Source organism: Lynx canadensis, chromosome D1, assembly GCF_007474595.2.
Source record: "Lynx canadensis isolate LIC74 chromosome D1, mLynCan4.pri.v2, whole genome shotgun sequence".
Lineage (NCBI taxonomy): Eukaryota > Metazoa > Chordata > Mammalia > Carnivora > Felidae > Lynx > Lynx canadensis.
In genome coordinates this window covers 44,135,937-44,154,930 of record NC_044312.2, presented here as the reverse complement: position 1 = coordinate 44,154,930, position 18,994 = coordinate 44,135,937, and the positions used below count along the sequence as shown (strand labels likewise).

The following is an 18,994-nucleotide window of genomic DNA, read 5'->3' as shown; positions in this document are numbered from 1 at the left end:
AGACAATGATATTTAGTTGTTAATCAAAACAAATACATACTCATGTGAGACCTTATAGCTTCACATTTTTCAGGGAAGTTTTAATTATCACTCAATTTTTTAGCTAACAAACCCTGTGGGATAGTTTTACTACAAAATGGCCTATTTTCTAGGCACAAAATTTGATTACAACTATGCCTTTGTCTCTGAAGTTCATGAGAAATGCTATCTCTATACCTGTAATAAAATAATATCTTCAAAAACATGAAGAAAAATACTGATGAACTTCTAGAGGACTTCTGAAGGTCTGAAGGGAAGAAATGGTGGCATTTGGTTCATTTGGGCTTCATAAACCATGCAAGATAATTCAGGTTGAAACAATGCACACTTACCACACACAAGCACGCACAGACACGTATGCATGAACACCATGCATGACTAGAATTAATTACTTAACAAATCTGAACAGTAACAAATTCAAAATGCCATAAATAGGTGGTAACTCTCCATTTGCTTTTGTTCTTAAAGACAAAAATAACAAAAGGAAACATCTACCTAATTTTTTAAAATCTGAATTCTCCTCCTGTCTCTTCTCTCCTGCTGTACTTTGTCCATTTGAAGCTATCTGGTGAGTATCTGAGACATCATGGGGCCTGTATCAGGACAGGAGCTATATTGAGATATGTGGAATGTCAAAAATGAAGTTATGATGCTAGAAGCAGGAAAGAATTACACATAGTATCAAACCAAAGGTTTCCAGAGACAGATATTAAAGCTATGTCTGAAATTAAGAGTCAGGGCCAGGTTGAAGAAAACCAACACTACTGAGCTGGAATCACAGGACAGTAGGAGGAAGAGTCATTGGCACCACCTAGAAAACTGTCCTACAGAGTTGCTATGATTCAAATATTGCATTTATGAATGTGAGGTGTATGGCTTAAAGCTGTACTTGTAACTTTACTGACTTGTGGTAAGAAACATTTTATATCATGTCCTGTGTGTGTGTGTGTGTGTGTGTGTGTGTGTGTATTTAGAACAAAAAGTCATGAAGTATACTTATTTTTAATGCATTTAATGTACTTTGATATTTCTACACTATTGTTTTATATACTTTTTGGTTTATTTAAAAATTCACTTTTTGGGACACCTGGGTGGCTCAATTGGTTAAGCATCCGACTTCGGCTCAGGTCATGATCTCACAGTTTGTGAGTGTGAGGCCCACATCAGGCTCTGTGTTGACAGCTCTGAGCCTGGAGCCTGCTTCAGATTCTGTGTCTCCCTTTCTCTCTGCCCCTCCCCTGTGTTTTCTCTCTCTCTCTCTCTCTCTCAAAAATAAATAAATATTTAAAAACTTTTTTTTTTTTAATTCACTTTCTGTTCACTGAGTTGTTTTTACAACCCACTAATGGACCTCACTTAGCATATCCACTGGGTAGGAGAAATAACAGCAAATTGGATATTCAAATATGACAAAGAAATGTGGTTTTCTAGAGGGAAAGGAGTAAATACAGTAGGTGAAGAATGCAGTATTTTTATATTCTTTTAGAATATATCTAAAATTAGCCTTAGGGATCTTCTAGTTATAGACCTTGATTTGATACATAAAAAAGTCACCAAATAAGGTCACTTGTCCAGCGTCCAGTAAGTGGCAGAGCTGTATTTAAAACTCAAATTGACTATCTCCTGAACTCTTTCCATTATAGGAAATATATTTGCCCAAGAAGTATCATAGAGAAGGAAGCATGCATTGGAGTGAGACTTACAAGACCCCAGAATTCCAAGTTAAAGCATATTATACTTAATCTTGTTGGTAACAGCAAATTATTAAACAATTATTATGAGGAAAATCAAATGAAAAATTTTGTGTTTATAAAATACATATGGCAAATTTAGTTAATTACAGCATTCCAGGAACAAAATACTTTGATATTTCTACACTGTTAACCTGGGTTACATTGACTGACAGAAGGAGAATGTAAAGGGAAACAAAGATGACAAAGCATCATGAAGAAAGATTTGGCAAGACTTGGCAGGTAATGATGTATGGAGGGTGAGGAAGAGAGCAGAATTAAGTATGTCAAGTCTTAAAGAGAGGAATGAGAGTGGTATCTCTGACATTATAGTTGGAATCAGGAAAAGAAAAATGTTATTTTAATAAAGAGATAGTTGGTTAGGTTTTAGATGTGCAGATTTGGGGATGATGATACAAACCTAATGTATTTGTCCTTTTAATGGCTTTCTTTAGGTATAACTGATATATAACTGATAACTATACTTTTTAGTGTATATAATTTGATGAGTTTGTTCTTATGCAAAACCAGTGATCAAAGTAACAGATATGTCAATACCTCCCAGAATTTCCTTTTGACTCTTTATTTTTTGGTTTTGTTTGTTTGTTTATTGTGATAAGAACACAAAATACAACATACCTTCTTAACAGATGTTATACAGATCTCTAGAATGTATTCATTTAGCAGAACTGAAACTTTAGACCCATTGAACAACTCCTCATTTCCCCCACCGCCCCTTTGCCCATGGCAACCACTATTACACTCTTTTATTCCATGAGTTTGGCTATTTTAAATACCTCACATAAGTGGAATTATAAAGTATTTGTCCTTCTGTGACTTAGCATTCTGTCCTCTAGATTCATCCATGTTGTCATAATATATGTATCTTATAAGTGAAAGCTATAAATAGGAAAGCAGCTGGTGATGAACACTTGGGAGGCATCAAAACGGGTAAGATCACTCTGAGAATAAATGTTTTAAAAGAGGCCAAGCACACAAGCTGAACCAGGGCAAATACCTGCAATCACAGGCCAGAGACAGGACCCATCTAATCAGAGAAGAAGGAATTCAGATTATTTAGTTACCATTTTCTGAGCAGCTAATATATTCCAGAGACTATTCTAGCATCAAAAAATAATGAAAGATGAATATAGTCAATGGTATTACAATATGCTTGCCAAGCTATAATGAGTTACCTTATCCCCCTATCATGGTAGTGTTAGGGATGAAGAAATAAGATGTAAGAAGCCAGGATCCTAATAACTGCCAGGCAGTATTAAGAAAGCAACACCCTCATTAGTGAAAACCTTGTGTGGAGTCTAAATTTCTACTCTCACCTGGCAATACTGAGGGACCATGACCCTCCTTGATAGGTTGGCACCAGAGAGGCCTCCCAGACAGTCAGAACTTCCAACACTATGGAGTGGTAATGAAAGTACTGCCTCCTCCCCACCCCCAGTGATGTCAGTGGGAGGCCTTATTTGGACCTGTAAGTCCTAATCTTGCCCAGCAGTAATGAAAAGCACTCGCACCCTGGGCATCAACTGAGACCAAATGGGGAACTTGGAATTCTGCCCTACCTGACAGTAACAAGTAACACCGCATCTTTCCCCTGCTAGAGCAATGTCAAAGTAAACTAGTTAAAACAGAAGATCTCAATAAGATCTACATTCTCATAATGCCCCAAATATTCAGGTTTCAACAGAAAATCACTGACACACTCATCCCATGAAACAGGAAGATCTCAGATTGAATGAAAAAAGACAATCAGTAGATGCAGGAACAACATGACTGAGATATTAACATATATTTTAAAGTAGTCATCTGAAAGAGGGTCAGAAGGAGGGAAGATACGTAAAATGAGTGAAGAAGCATGGGAGATACAAGCATGTTATGGAATGAATAAGTCACGGAAGTAGAAGGCACAGCATAAGGAATATAGTCAATGATATCCCAACAGTGATGTGTGGGTGTAGATGGTAGCTACACTTGTGGTGAACACAGCATAATAGATAAACTTGTCAGATCATCATGGTATACACCTGAAACTAAAATATCATTGTATGTCAACTATATTCAAATAAAAAAATAATTGTAAAAAATAGTTATCTTAAAATGTTTCGATAAGAAATTATGAAAATCAGTTAAAATAATGAAAAAATAGGAGTCTCATCAAAGAAATGAAAGATATAAAGAACTAAATGAAAATGTAAAAATATACTAACCAAAAAAAAAATACAGTAACTGAAAAACAAAGTATAACAAAGAACCCTTAATGGATGGGCTCATCAACAGAATGCAGGGGGCAGAAGAATCAGTGAAAAAAAAATAGAAATTACTGAATCTAAATAAGAGAAAATGGATTAAAAAAGAAAAGAGCCTCAGGGATCTCAGAGATTATAACAAAAAACGTAACTATCATGTCATTGGAGTCCTGGAAAGAGAAAAGAAAGAAGATAGAGCAGAAAAGGTATTGAAACAAATAATGGTTGAAAACTTCCTAAATTTGGTAAGAGACATAAGCCTACAGATTCAAGAAGTTGGGGAAACTCCAAACATTATAAACCCAATAAAATCCACACCAAAACACATTATAGTTAAACTTCTGAAAAGTAAAGACAAAAACTCTTAAAAGCAATTAGACAGTAAGGGCACCTTGCCTTTGAAGAAAAAAAGAATTTGAATTGGCAGAAAATTTCTTATCAGAAACCAAGGAGGACAGAAAGAAGTAACAAAATATTTTTCAAAGGCTGCAAGAAAGAACACTGAACTGAAAACCTATATTCAGCAAAAATATTCTTCAGAAATGAAGGGGCAATAAGACATTTTCAAATGAAGTAAAACAAGGAAAATGTAGTATCAAAAATCTATATCAAAAGACCATCTAGAGTACGTTCTCTAAACAGAAAGAAACAGTAAAAGAAGGAATCTTGGAACATCAGAAAGGAAGAAATAAGAGTAGAAAAAATGAAATATGAGTAAATGAATTACATTTCTCTTCTCTACAGTGTCCTAAATTATGTATGACAGTTGAAGAAAATTTATAACACTATCTGATATGGTTATAAATGAATGTAAGAGAAATATTTAAGGTAATTACAATCAGGGAATGGGAAAAGCATATGAATATAGGTACATTTTCTGCACTTCACTTGAACTTAAAAAATAACATCATAGACTGTGATATACTATGTGTATCTAAAGTAATGCCTAGAACAACCACTATAAAAGCTATTCAAACAGATGCATTCGAAAACACTATAAATACATCAAAATTAACTTTCAGAGTATTCAAGTAATCCAACAGGAAGGTAGAAAAAAAGCCCAGAGAAACCAAAACCAGAAAATTATCAGAAATCAAAAATAAAATGGAAACTTTAACCATAATATAGCAATGTTACACTGAAATGATCTAAATACACCAACTAAAAGAGATTGATAGAATAGATTAAAATAATATAACCCATGATATACTGCCCATAAGAAACTCTAAATATAATGATATAGGCAGGTTACAGGTTAAAAAAATAATGGGAAAGATGTATTATGAAAACCATAATCAACAACAACAACAACAACAACAACAACAACAACAACAACACAGTAGTGGCTCTATTAATGTCAGATGAAGCAGACTTCAAAGCAAAGAAAATTACCAGAAATAGAGCAGGACATTATATGCAATGATTAAAAAGGCAATCCAAACATAAATATGTATGCAACAAACAATAAAGCTGCTAATTTTGTGAAGAAAGAACTGACAGAATTGAGAGGAGAAATTAACAAATCCACAATTTTAGTGAGAGACTTCAACACCCTTCTCAACATTTTATAGGATAACCAGGCAGAAAAGCAGTAAGGATCCAGAACCGTTCAACCTCATCAAGAACATTTATAGAACATTCCACTCAACAACAGGAGAATAAACTTTTCTTTTTTCAGTGCCTTTGGAAAATATACCAAGATAGACCTTATTCTTAAAACAAGGCTCCACAAAACAAGGCTCCACAAATTTAAAGGATTTGAAGTCATAAACAGTGTACTGTGTGACTACAATGGAATTAAGATAGAATCACTAAAAGAAAGATAACAGTGCCTTTGGAACATATACCAAGATAGACCTTATTCTTAAAACAAGGCTCCATAAAACAAGGCTCCACAAATTTAAAGGATTTGAAGTCATAAACAGTGTACTGTGTGACTACAATGGAATTAAGACAGAATCACTAATAGAAAGACAACAGGAAACTCTCCAAATACTTAGACATTAAACAATATACATCTTAATGATCCATGGTCAAAGGGGAAGTCTCAAGAAAATTTTAAAAAATATATGAAACTGAATTGAATTGAAAATATAACATATCAAAATTTGTGTAACACAACTAAACACAGCTGAGAAATTTATAGCACTTAAATGTTTTTGCATGAGTAAAACAGAGAAGTCTCAAATCAATAAAAATAAGGCTAAAAATAAATGTAAAATAAATCCACCTTAAGAATAAAAACAAGTGCAAACTAAACCCAAAGCAAGCAGAAGGAAAAAAAAATAATAAAGATAGTTACAGAAATCAATGAAATTGAAAATAGAAAATCAAGGAAATCAATGCAACAAAGAACAAGATCTTTTTTAAAAATCGACAAAATTGACCAACCTTTAAGAAAACCGAAAGAAAAGAGAGGTGACACAAATTATCAATATCACAAGTGAAATGTGGGATATCAACACAGGCTCTCAAAACATCAAAAGGATAATAAATGAATACTATGAACAACCTTAAAAACATAAATTTAACAACTTGGATGAAATGAATCAATTCCTTGAAAAGCACAACCACAACCTTCCCATTAGAAACAGATAATTTGAATTTTAATGCCTATAACTATTAAAGATATTAAACTCATAATTTAAAATTCTGGAAAAATAAAAACAACTCCAGCTCTGGACGGTGTCACTGGAGAATTCTACCAAATATTTACAGAATAATAAGACATATTCTGCACAATCTCTTCCAGAAAAAAGGAGGTAACACTTCTCAACTTACTTTATGAAGCTAATATACCTGTGATACTCAAACCAGAGAAAGTATTCCCCTGATATCAAAACTAGTACAAAAAAAAGAAAGAAAAAGAAAAAGAAACACACTAAAGACAAATATTCCCCCTGAATATACGCACAAAATATTTTAACAAAATATTAGCATACAGAATTCAGCAATATATAGAAGGAATTATATGCCAAGACCAAAGCGGTGGTTATTCCAGGGGTGCAAGGCTGGTACAATATTTGAAAATCATCACTGTAACACACCATATGTACTCATGTGATCGTATCAATCAATGTAGAAAAATCATTTGGCAAAATTCAACATCAATTCATTAAAAAGAAAAAAACCCTCTCTGGAATACAGGAACACAGTGGAACTTCATTATCTTGATAAAGAACATCTGCAAAAATTAACAGCTAAAGTCAAACTTAATTGTGAAAGAATGAATGCTTTCTTCTAAGTTTGAGAACAAATCAAAGATGCCTGATCTTCCCATTTTTATTCAAAACAGAGCTAGATGTTCTAACCGGTGCAATAGGCAATAAAAGGTATAAAGATGTAAAAAAAAAAGGAGGGGGATAAGCTATCCCTATTTGTGGAGGACTTTATTGTCTAAACAGAAAAATCTCAAGAAATCTACAAAACAACTCCTAACCTAGAAAGTGAGTTTAGCAAGGCTGGAGAATATGAGACAAGCATATAAAAATTAATTGTATTTCTATATATGAGCAATAAACATGTGGATACAAAAAGTAGAAACTCTATGTACCATGTACCATCATTCAAGAAAATGAAATATTTAGGTATAAATCTAACAAAACATGTACAGCTTTTTTTGTAGATATAAACTAAGATAGTTCTAAAATTTTTATCAGGGCACCAGGGTGGCTCTGTCAGTTAAGCATCTGACTTCCACTCAGGTAATGATCTCACAAGTCTGTGAGTTTGAGCCCTTCATCAGGCTCCCTGCTGTCAGCACAGAGCCTACTTCAGATCCTCTGTCCTCCTCTCTCTCTCTCCCCTTCCCTCCTCATTTCTCTGTCTCTCAAAATAAATGAATAAACTTAAAAAATAAATAAGTAAAATAAAAGTTTTATCTAAAGGTAAAGGAACTAGAAAAGCTAAAACAATTTTGGAGGAAAAAAATAAGGTCGGTCTACTTGGTTTCAAGATCTAGTAGATCGTTACAGTAACAATATCTGATGCTGGGGGAAGGATAGATGCATAAATCAATAGAAAAGAACAGAGAACTCAAAAATAAACCCATACAAATATGCAAATATGCCAAGTGATTTTTGAGAAAGGAGTAAAGTAATTCAATGGGGAAAACAGAGCCTTTTCAACAAATGATGCAGATGTAAGGCACCATGCATAGGCCAAAAAAAGAACTTCCATCTAAACCTCATACCTTATACAAAAAATACTACTACTACTACTAATAATAATAATAATAATTCAAAATGGATCATAGACTTTATAAAATTATAAAAGTTTTAGGAGAATATAGGAAGCAGTATTCATAACTTAGGGCCAGGCAAACAGTTCTTAAAATTGACATGGAAAGCAGGATTTATAAAAGGAGACTATGATAAATGGGACTTCATCAAAATTAAAAACTGTGTTCTGCACAGGACCATAACAAGCAGGTTAAAATGAAACAAAACAAGCTACAGCGTGGGAGAAAATATTTGTAAACCAAATAAGCAACAAAGGAATACTGTCTAGAATATATAAATAATGCTCAAAATTCAACAGTAAAAATGAATACATGGACAAATACCCAAATAGTCCAATTAGAATATGGGCAAAAGTCTTGGTCAGACATTTCACTGAAGAAGATATACTGATGACAGATAAGCATATGAAACTGTGTTCAAAAATCAATAACCATCAGGGTAATGCAAAAGAAATAAAGAGACATCACTACCCACTTTACAGGGTGGCTAAAAATGTTAAGAAATGAATGGCACCACCAATTATTCACATATCAGCAGTAGGAATGTGAAATGACACAGCCACTCTAGAAAATAGGTTGGAGGTTTCTTGGGGGAAAAACATAAATTAAACAAGCTTTCTACTACATTACAACCCAGCAACTGCACTGCCGGGTATTTATCCTGGAGAAATGAAAACTTATGTTCACACACAGAAATACTGTACTGAAATGTTTATGGCAGCTTTATTAGTCGTAGCCAAAACCAGGAATCAGATCAGATATCCTTCAGTGGGTGAATGGGTAAACAGATTGTGGTATATCTATACCACAGACACCGCCTGTCAATAAAAAGGAGCAAGCCATTGATTAATATATCCAACAATCTATACAAATCTCCAGAGAGACTTACGCTAAAAAGGAAAGCCAATCCCAAAGTGTCACATACTATATAGTTCCATTTACATAACATTTTTGAAATAACAAAAATGGAGATCAGTGGTTGCCAGGAGTGAGGGGTGTGGAAATGGGGAGGGTAGAGGCTGCTGCTATAAAAAGGAAGCATAAGAGGGGCACCTGGGTAGCTCAGTTGGTTTAGCACCCAACTCCAGCTCAAGTCATGATCTCTGGTTCATGTGTTCATGCCCCGTGTAGGGTTCTGTGCTGACAGCTCAGAGCCAGGAGCCTGCTTCAGACTCTGTGTCTCCCTCTCTCTCTGCCCCTCCCCCACCATGCACCCTCTCTCCCTCTCCCCCTCTCCCTCTCCCTCCCTCTCTCTCTCTCTCTCTCAAAAATAAATAAATATTAAATATATAAAGGAAAAAAAGGAAGCATGAGGGATCCCTGTAGCGGTGGAGCTGGTCCATGTCTTGACTGTAATAATGTCACTATCTGGGGCATGATTTGTACTGCAGTTTTGCAAAACATCATTGGAGGAAACTGTATAGGGTATGTGAGGTCTCTGTATGTTTCTTAACAACTGCATGTCAATCTGTAATTATCTTAAAATTGAAAGCTTATTTTTAAAATCCCTAAATCAGCATCCTGCTTTATTAAAAATAAATCAAAGACTTTAAATAACATCACATTAATCATAATAAAGCCAACAAAAACAAAACACATATATTTTTAGGCAGACTGTCATTACTAAAGGAAAAATTCTAAATCCTATTTTTTTCTTAATGCTCTCGCTTCAGGGTGATTTCCACTTATATTGAAATAAGAAGCACCTATATTTCTTGGAACTGTGAGCTGTCTTCTTCCCCAAGAGAGTTCTGGAAAGATGGTGATAACATTTTAAAAGGCATGTGGGCATAAAGGAAGTGCTTGGAGCACATGTTGTCTTCTAAACCTCTTGGCTTAAATGCACTGGCTTCTATTTCAAATTTATCTATTTTCAGCTTGCTTTCATAACTGTATTTAGGTTAAGAAGGATGTTAAGTGCCAAATCTGGAAGACAATTAAGATTTCCAAAAGATTATACTTTAAATAAAATCATAACAAGGAACAGAAGAATTTTATTAAAATGTGTAACTTATTTGCATCAGGGAAAGAGTTGGTGGATATATTTAGCAAACCGGATATGCATGATCTTGCCATTCAAGAACATTAGAAAAATCCTGTTTTGGAGCCCTCATTTCCTAAAAAAAAATACTCAAAAGTGAGAAGCTGCTAATGCTTATAACTGGATTTGTTGACCCTGATTCCCAAATAAAGACAGGCTTCTTTTGCAATCAATCCTGGTAGACTTACCCCTTGGCAATCCGTCGTTCCAGTTCATGAGCTCCTTTATTCACCAAATACATGATGGGTGTATTTGGTGAATATATTCTCCAAACATATTCTTTGCAACAAGAGCAACCTTTGTTTTGCATGTGTGCAGCACCAATAAAATATACAGAACCAATGGAAATTAGTACTTAATAAAATCAATTGTACATTTTACAATCAATGCACTCTCTTGTATTTTTGTTTCTGTATTTTAGCATAAAACAGATAACACCACTCTTCTGTTTAAAACTCTTCAAAGACTTCCCATCTCTGTCAAGCATTCTGCACTTTTCCCACTGCTCAGAAAAAATGCTTTTCCCCTAGACAGCCACATCCCCCCCTCCCTGGACTCCCTGGAATTATTCTCAAAAGTCCCCTCCCCAGACACGTTTGTCCTGGGAATCTTACTTAACATCCCATCTAGCCTATCCCACACACATCCTGTAGGCTTCATTGATTGTTTATTTTTACAGCCCATCTTCACCAGTAGAATATAATCTAAAGAGCAGGAATTTGTACCTGTTACTGTTCACTGCGCTACTTACAGCACTTTTCTCATGACAAGGCACAGATTATGTGCTTGAACAGTTATGCTGAATAAATGGAAGAACTTATGTTTTTCTTGCCTTGCCATGTTTCCACAAACATTTGTTTAGTATTTATGAGGTTGATGGCATCATGCTAGCACTGGAAGCAACTACAGGCTAGACACCATCTCTGCTCTCACAGGTTCCACCGTGGATGAAAGGATGAAGCAAGAGAAGGGTATTGAAAACAGACAACATAGTGCTTTAGGCTCAATAACCCACTACAGGACCAGGCTGCATCTTGCTAAAATGATACACAAACAGACCACAACATAGCCCTTAAAATCTTTACCCTTAGGGATCTGCCTAATGAGGGCATGGTATAAAGAGAGACAGACAGGGGTTGGTTGAGGAAAAAAAAATAAGATAATACAGTGTTGTGTGCATTAGGTTGAATCAAATAATGGGAATTCTCAGTGCATGGAGGAAGGACTGTCTAGATGGCATGGAAGGCTCTAAGAGCAACACTTGAACTAGGTCTTAAAGGATTAATGACTGATTTTTAATAGTGCTCTGCAAATCAGAAAGCTAGAATGAACTGCAAAGGGGAACACACTACCTTGAACATCTAAACAACTTGTTATTTGAATGGATCCATCAAGGCAGCCATGTAGCATAAGGCTAAGTGGTGCATTAGCATCAAAGTCTATGTGAAAGCCTCCCTCCCACCTTCTACTGGATTAGTTCAGTACACAGCCTATGCAGCTGACCATGTAGCCCTAATTCTGACAAAGTAATACTATTTTCCATGCTTAAATGTTTTATAATTTAAGAAACATGTTCACATTTGTTATCTCATTAAAATCTTATAATATGGGTAGTGGATACCCCTGTCTCTATTTTTTTTTTAAAGACTAGGAAATTAGGTTTAAGAGACTTATTTTCACCCACTCCCAAAGTTATGCAGCTAGATAATGACCAATGTGGAAATACTGCCCAAATTTTCTGATATCAAGTCATCATGCACAGGTGTCTGTTCAATTGCTACCACCTTTACTAGGTAGTACATTCACTGAAGAAAGGAGCCACATCCCCATGACCACAGTAGTCCTTAGGACCTTATACACAGTTCATTCATTATAACAGCAGGGAAAGCAAAATGCATTGGGTTTCAGGGGCCTTGGTGGATCTCTCGGTAAGAACATTAAGGTCACTCCTGATTTTTCTCCATTTTCTCCGTGAAATAAGAAGAAAGGTCATTATTGAATGTAAAGAGCCAGGTAAATTTTACAGATTTTGTAAGAGAGGAACAGGTGTGAAATAGTAATTTAGGGCACTAGGAGGGTGAATGGACTAACAAAATGTGCTTGTAGGATTGACAGGCAGTAAATTGGGGCCACATAGCGTTTATGATAATACATTAAAGTAAAACCAGTCAGTATCACTGTGTGTTTTCTCCAGGCCTGTTGAGTGGTTCAAGTGCAGGTATAAAAAAAAGAGAAAGTGGGCTAAGCCGAGGCTGCAGCTGTACCAGTCAAGGATGATGACAGGAACTATGTACAAGAGAAAATAAAGCTATGTCAATGAGGGAGTATAAAGTTGAACTTGAAATATAAGCTGAATGTGGGGCGCCTGGGTGGCTCAGTCGGTTAAGCGCCCGACTTCGGCTCAGGTCATGATCTTGCGGTCCGTGAGTTCGAGCCCCGTGTCGGGCTCTGTGCTGACAGCTCAGAGCCTGGAGCCTGTTTCAGGTTCTGTGTCTCCCTCTCACTCTGACCCTCCCCCGTTCATGCTCTGTCTCTCCCTGTCTCAAAAATGAATAAACGTTAAAAAAAAAATAAAAAAAAAAGAAACATAAGCTGAATGAAATGGTCATGAGGATTTGAGAAGGATAATGGAGATTTAAAAAGTAATAAGGTCAATGGGTTTTAGGTCTTCATGGAATCAAAAGTTACTGGAGTTGAAGATAGTGGAAGAATGCAATTAGAAAGAAGGCAACAGAGTTCCTGGAAAATTAATAGGTGCTAAATACTATATATTTTTTTATGAATGAATATACTACAACTTTCTCCTAAATGTCAGAAGTTAGATCAAATGATCTCTTATAACCCTCTACGTTAAATTCCAGAAGATTTACATTTAAATTTGTTTTTAATGTTTATTTATTTTGAGAAAAAGATAGCTTAAGCATGGGAGGGGAAGAGAGTGGGCGAGGGCGAGGGAGAGGGAGAGGGAGAGGGAGAGGGAGAGGGAGAGAGAGAGAGAGAGAGAGAGAGAGAGAATCCCAAGCTAAGCATGAAGCCTTATGGGGCTGGATCTCACACAAGGGTGAGATCATAACCTGAGCCAAAATCAAGTGTCAGATACTCAGCCAACTGAGCCACTCAGGCGTCCCTATGTTTAGATTTCTAAGGTAAGTTTCTGATTTATTCAGCAAGAAAATATTGTTTGCAATATTTTGACATATTATTTTACCACTAGTAGGTTTGAAATTCTAAGAAGCCTGAAACAGTCTCTAATACTGACACTTACATGCTGCAATTTAAAATTGGGCTTCTCACATCATTTTGCATTTACACTTTTGATTGTCTCAGTTAAAGATATTCTATATTTGGATGGGGGGGGCTGTCTTCTTTTTCCACTTTAGTAACCACAGTTGGGGGCCATTGGTGAGGACAGAATAAAGACGTACCATGTAAGAGAAGCTCATAGGATTTGGGGATATCTAACCTGAAACAAAAAGGAAAAATACAGCAGTCCAAAGATAATGAAGGGAAGCCTCTGAAGACAAGGTCTTAATGATTAAGAGTTTAGGCTCTAGTATCATTTAGACCTTGGTTTGAAATTAACCTGTGGGACTTGAGTAAGTTACCTTTATGTTTCTAAGACCCATTTTTTGTCTTCTATAAAGCATGGCCAAGCACGCTGTTTTTAAGGTTAGTGAGAAAAGGAAGTTGATTACATAACTATAAGGTCCACCCCAAATCTACAATTTTTTGATCCCACATCCAATGGGGTGAAATATTCATGTTTTTGAGACTAGAAGTCCCTTCTCTTCTACAGAAAACATGCCTTTCAAACAGAGATCTGCTTGGTTCCTCAGATCCACTTAGAGAGCTATGAAGCCCAGGGAGATAATATATGGGTTACATGCAATGGAGAACTCAATGATTTTACCTCCAAAACTGGAACCCAGTCTGGGAGACCCAGCTACTTCTGGGCTTAGGACACTACTGCCAACTCTGGACGGAGTTCATGTGCTGGAAGCAGGGCCAACATTTAGCAAAGCTCTTACTTAGGTGAGTCTATCTTTAGATTGATGCTGACAAGTAAGGTTCCACAACTGGTTGTTAAAATATTTTACCATGGTTTATAGCTTTTAATGTATTTTAAAAGAAATATATTTGAAACAGTTGTTTCCTAAACTTGTTGAAAGATTTCTCATCATTTCAGCAAAACTTGAATGCATGTCATTGTACACTAACAGTAGAGCATACATGCTCTAGGTTGGAAAGAGCAGAAATCACAGAAGCCAGGAAGAATCACCTGTTTCTGTCAGGTTTGTTTGATGTAGGGAAGGTATGTAATTTTTTAAGGAAAGTCATGTTATTTCCCACTGGGGCACCTGGGTGGCTGAATCAGTTGAGTCCCACTTCAGCTCAGGTCATGATCTGGTGGTTTGTGAGTTTGAGCCCTGCATCAGGCTCTCTGCTGTCAGTGCAGAGCCTACTTCAGATCCACTGTCTCCCTTTCTCTCTCTCTGCCTCTCTCTCTCTCTCTCTCTCTAAAAAAATAAATAAACATTAAAAAAATGTTATCTCCCATCTAGCACTGGAGAGCTAAAAAAAGACCAAACAAATGTAATAGGGATGGACGCATTGCAATCTAGGTCAAAGATCTTTGATTTTTTTAAATGTTTTTATTTATTTTTGAGAGAGAGAGAAAGAGAGACAGAGCACGAACAAGGGAGGGCACAGAGAGGGAGACACAGAATCTGAAGCAGGCTCCAAGCTCTCAGCTGTCAGCACAGAACCTGACACAGGGCTTGAACTCATGAACCATGAGATCATGACCTGAGCCAAAGTCAAACACCTAACCGACTGAGTCAGCCAAGCACCCCTAAGTCAGAGATCTTTGAATTCGGAATGATTTAAGTTTGAATTGTGGAGCTGGTGATCTTAGATAAGTTACTCAGTTTCCTCATCTGTTATTATGGACACAATAACATCTATTTTAGAAAGACTTCATAAGCATAAAATATGATAATGTAGTATCTAGCTTAGTGGCTGACACTTAGAAAGTAGTCAATAATTTATTGTCAAGAGATATCTTCAGTGGCCCTTTGCTAGGAATGCTAGCAAAGGGGTGTTTGAGTTACTTGGTCTAGGTGATAATCTTAAGCATTCCTTTTATTTAAAATTTTTCCTTACCCACGATACATTTGACATTTTGCTAGGCGTTGACTATAAAAGTCCTACTCCCTGTCTTTAGGAGCTTACAAGTTATTAGAGAAAGAAATAAGGAAATAGCAGGAAAACACAATGTGCTATGAAATCATAAGGGGACAGGTACTGACAGGGACTGGAAGCCAGAAGTAGCATTGGTTGGAGAAGACTTACAGGGATTTTTTAAATGGAAGGACATTACAAGTTGAAGAAACAGAATTATAGAAAAGTGAGACATGGCAGAATATGGAAAGAAAGCAGCCTAGTTGAAATAAAATACAATTTACAATTCAGACTCCTGGTTTCTGTGGTCTATGTCACGTGTTCCTATGGGACTAAGAAAATTTACATAACTCCTTTAAGCCTCAACTGACTGATCTGTAAAGTGGACTTTTAAGCCTACTTCATAACATTGTTGTGAGGCTTAAATGAAATAAGTTTTACTGCAGAAATATATGTATTTCTTTTTACCCCCAACATTTCCATACTAGCATAAGTATAAGCAGACATCCTCTCTCAGACCCCTGCTTCTAACCTATTCTCTGCTTCTAACCATGAAGGCTGAGGGACCTTTTCAAAATTAACACCAGGTAAAAGCACACCTCTGTTTAAAAGCCCCAAATGATTTCCATTGCCTTCTAAACCAAATAATTAATGAAAGGTTATGTGGTCTTGCATGATTTGTCCCCTGTTTCACTAAAGTCACTTTCATGACTCACCTTCCCCCCATGCTCTGTGCTCCTGCCACTCTGGCCCTCTTCCAGTTCACACATGTCTATGCCCCCTCCTACACTTTGTATTTTACATACTGCCTCTACCTAGGACCCCTGTGTCTCCCACTTTGCTTATATAATTTCTAGTCATTCTCCACGTCTTATGTCAAGTGCACCTTCCCCATTCTTCCTGATTAGGTCATATGCCCCTATCATACTTGCTCTCTTTCTTTTGTAGTTCTCAACAAAAATGAAAGTTTACATTCACTTGGGTGAGAATGGGCATTCCTCTCAGCTCCATGACTGCTACTCCAGGAAAGCCTGGAATGTATCTGTTGTTGCTTGACCTATAAGATTAGTGTTCTTTGCTTGGCAATGGATCTCTCCACTAAGTATAATGCCAAGTATATGGCAGGTATTCAGGAAGTATGTTTTTGAATGGGTGGTTAAATAAAAACTCCAATTCAGTGACTGATCATATTGTCTGTAATCAATGGGAGTGGTTTTTGTTACTGTTGTTGTTCTCCATTATTTCATGTTTAGGGTATTTATAAATCAGGTATAGATGTAAGTCAGTGAGAGAGAAAAAATAATGCTTGGGAAGTAGGAAGGGAACAGATAATGGAGGGTCTTGTATATCTTCCTAAATACTATGGGTTTTATCCAGAAGCACTTAAGGAGTTAAAGCAGAGGAGCATCATGAACAGGTTGATGTTTAAGAAACTTCTGATTACAGGGGGGCCTGGGTGGCTCAGTCGGTTAAGCGTCTGACTTAGGCTCAGGTCATGATCTTGCAATTCATGAGTTCAAGCTCCACAACAGGCTCTGTGCTGACAGCTGAGAGCCTGGAGCCTGCTTCAGATTCTGTGTCTTCCTCTCTCTCTTCCCCTTTCTCGCTCATGCCCTGTCTCCCTCTCTCAAGAATAAATAAACATTTAAAAAATAAAAAAAAATAAAAAGGAGTCTGTAAAATAATAGTATTGCATAAAGGAGAAAAAATTTCTTTGGACCAAAATTTGTTCACTGAAATCTTATGTTGCAAAAAAGAGCTTTATCAAGTGCCTACATGTAAACTGTAGGATACAGAATATTTACTACCTAAACTACTGACTTTGCTAACAAAAGTTAAGAGTCATGGTTAACTGGATAATTAAGCAAATATTCCAAATAAAATTAAATTTGACTATGCTCAGAACACTATCACAAGTAATGCATTTTCTCTGTTGTTATTTCTCTCCATTATACATAAACACACAAGGCCTATTCTCCTGTAAAATTGTTTTACTACATAGTCTGTATTTACCCACCTAAATGTTATTCTTCATTGCTATGTTTACATAAAAACCAAGATTGTAAAAGATTTAAAAGCATATATTCAAAACTACAGCTAGAGTAGATGATAAATGATAATTCACCAATTGCTAGTCTTTTCACTGTAATTGAACTCAAGGAACACAATAGTTCTGTTGTTATTCTTGTTTTCATCATAAACTAAAGTTCTGTAGTCTCATGCAGTACAAAATGTCATTGTAACTTCTAATATTGGAGAATATAGTTTGACCTCTCTACTTTCTTATATTCTTGGTATAAGTTTAAAGATATCCCTTCTTAACTTGGATTCAAATTCTAGGCAAAGTTCTGTTTCTTCACACTATACAATAAGTTATGATTTCCAGGTGGTCATACATAAGTAATGGTTTCAGTAAAAGCAATCAACAGAAAGCATATTTAGAGGATGGAAGGAACAACAGATGTGCATGGATTCTTCTAAAATTCCTGCACTTTTGGGGCTCCTGGGTGGCTCAGTCGGTTAAGTGTCCAACTTTGGCTCACGATCTCCTAGTTCATTGATTTGAGCCCCACATCAGGATCTGTGCTGACAGTTCAGAGTGTGGACCCTGCTCTTGATTCTGTGTCTCCCTCCCTCTCTGCTCCTCCCCCATGCGCTCTCTCTCTCTCTCTCTCTCTCAAAAATAAATATCTAGGGGCGCCTGGGTGGCGCAGTCGGTTAAGCGTCCGACTTCAGCCAGGTCACGATCTCGCGGTCCGTGAGTTCGAGCCCCGCGTCAGGCTCTGGGCTGATGGCTCAGAGCCTGGAGCCTGTTTCGGATTCTGTGTCTCCCTCTCTCTCTGCCCCTCCCCCGTTCATGCTCTGTCTCTCTCTGTCCCAAAAATAAATAAACATTGAAAAAATAAATATCTAAAAAATTTTAAATAAATAAATAAAATCCCTGCACTTTCATTTGCCTATTATTTCTTTAGAGTTTGTTTCCTAATTAAGGGCATTTGGACATATTATTTCAAAAAGTAACTGACAAAGGATACCTCTGGACATATCACTAATGAAGAGTCTAAGTTGCCAATAACCCTATCACTTTAAACACCATATAAAAGACATTCTCAGTGTCTAATCATTCTTACTCATCTCTGCCTCTTTCCCCGCTACAAAAACAAAATGCAAACAAAACTAAAATACTGAGAATACTCCCAGTGTTTATAAGTTAACTTCAAGTGTATAAAATGAATTAATTTGTTATAACAAAGGTAAGCTGACAGGTTAGCATGCATGAATGGAATGACACTAAATTTTAAGTCACATAATTATAGGCGTTATTCTTAACTCCTTTCCTTCTTTGATATTCCTTATACTTTTAACTTGAATGACCTAATTTTAATTGTAAAAAAAATTGAAAAGTTAAGAATTAGATTGTTATATTCAGCTTCATTTCAATCACTAATTAGCCTAAATTTCCTTGAATGACAAACATAAAACTAATTTTACAAAACAA

The 18,994-nt window shown here is 36.3% G+C and overlaps 1 protein-coding gene across 2 annotated transcripts in view; it reads right to left on the bottom strand.

The window, feature by feature from the left end:
- GRM5 (glutamate metabotropic receptor 5) overlaps positions 1–18,994 on the bottom strand; it is a 521,413-nt gene that overhangs the window by 448,874 nt on the left and 53,545 nt on the right. The window lies entirely within an intron of this gene.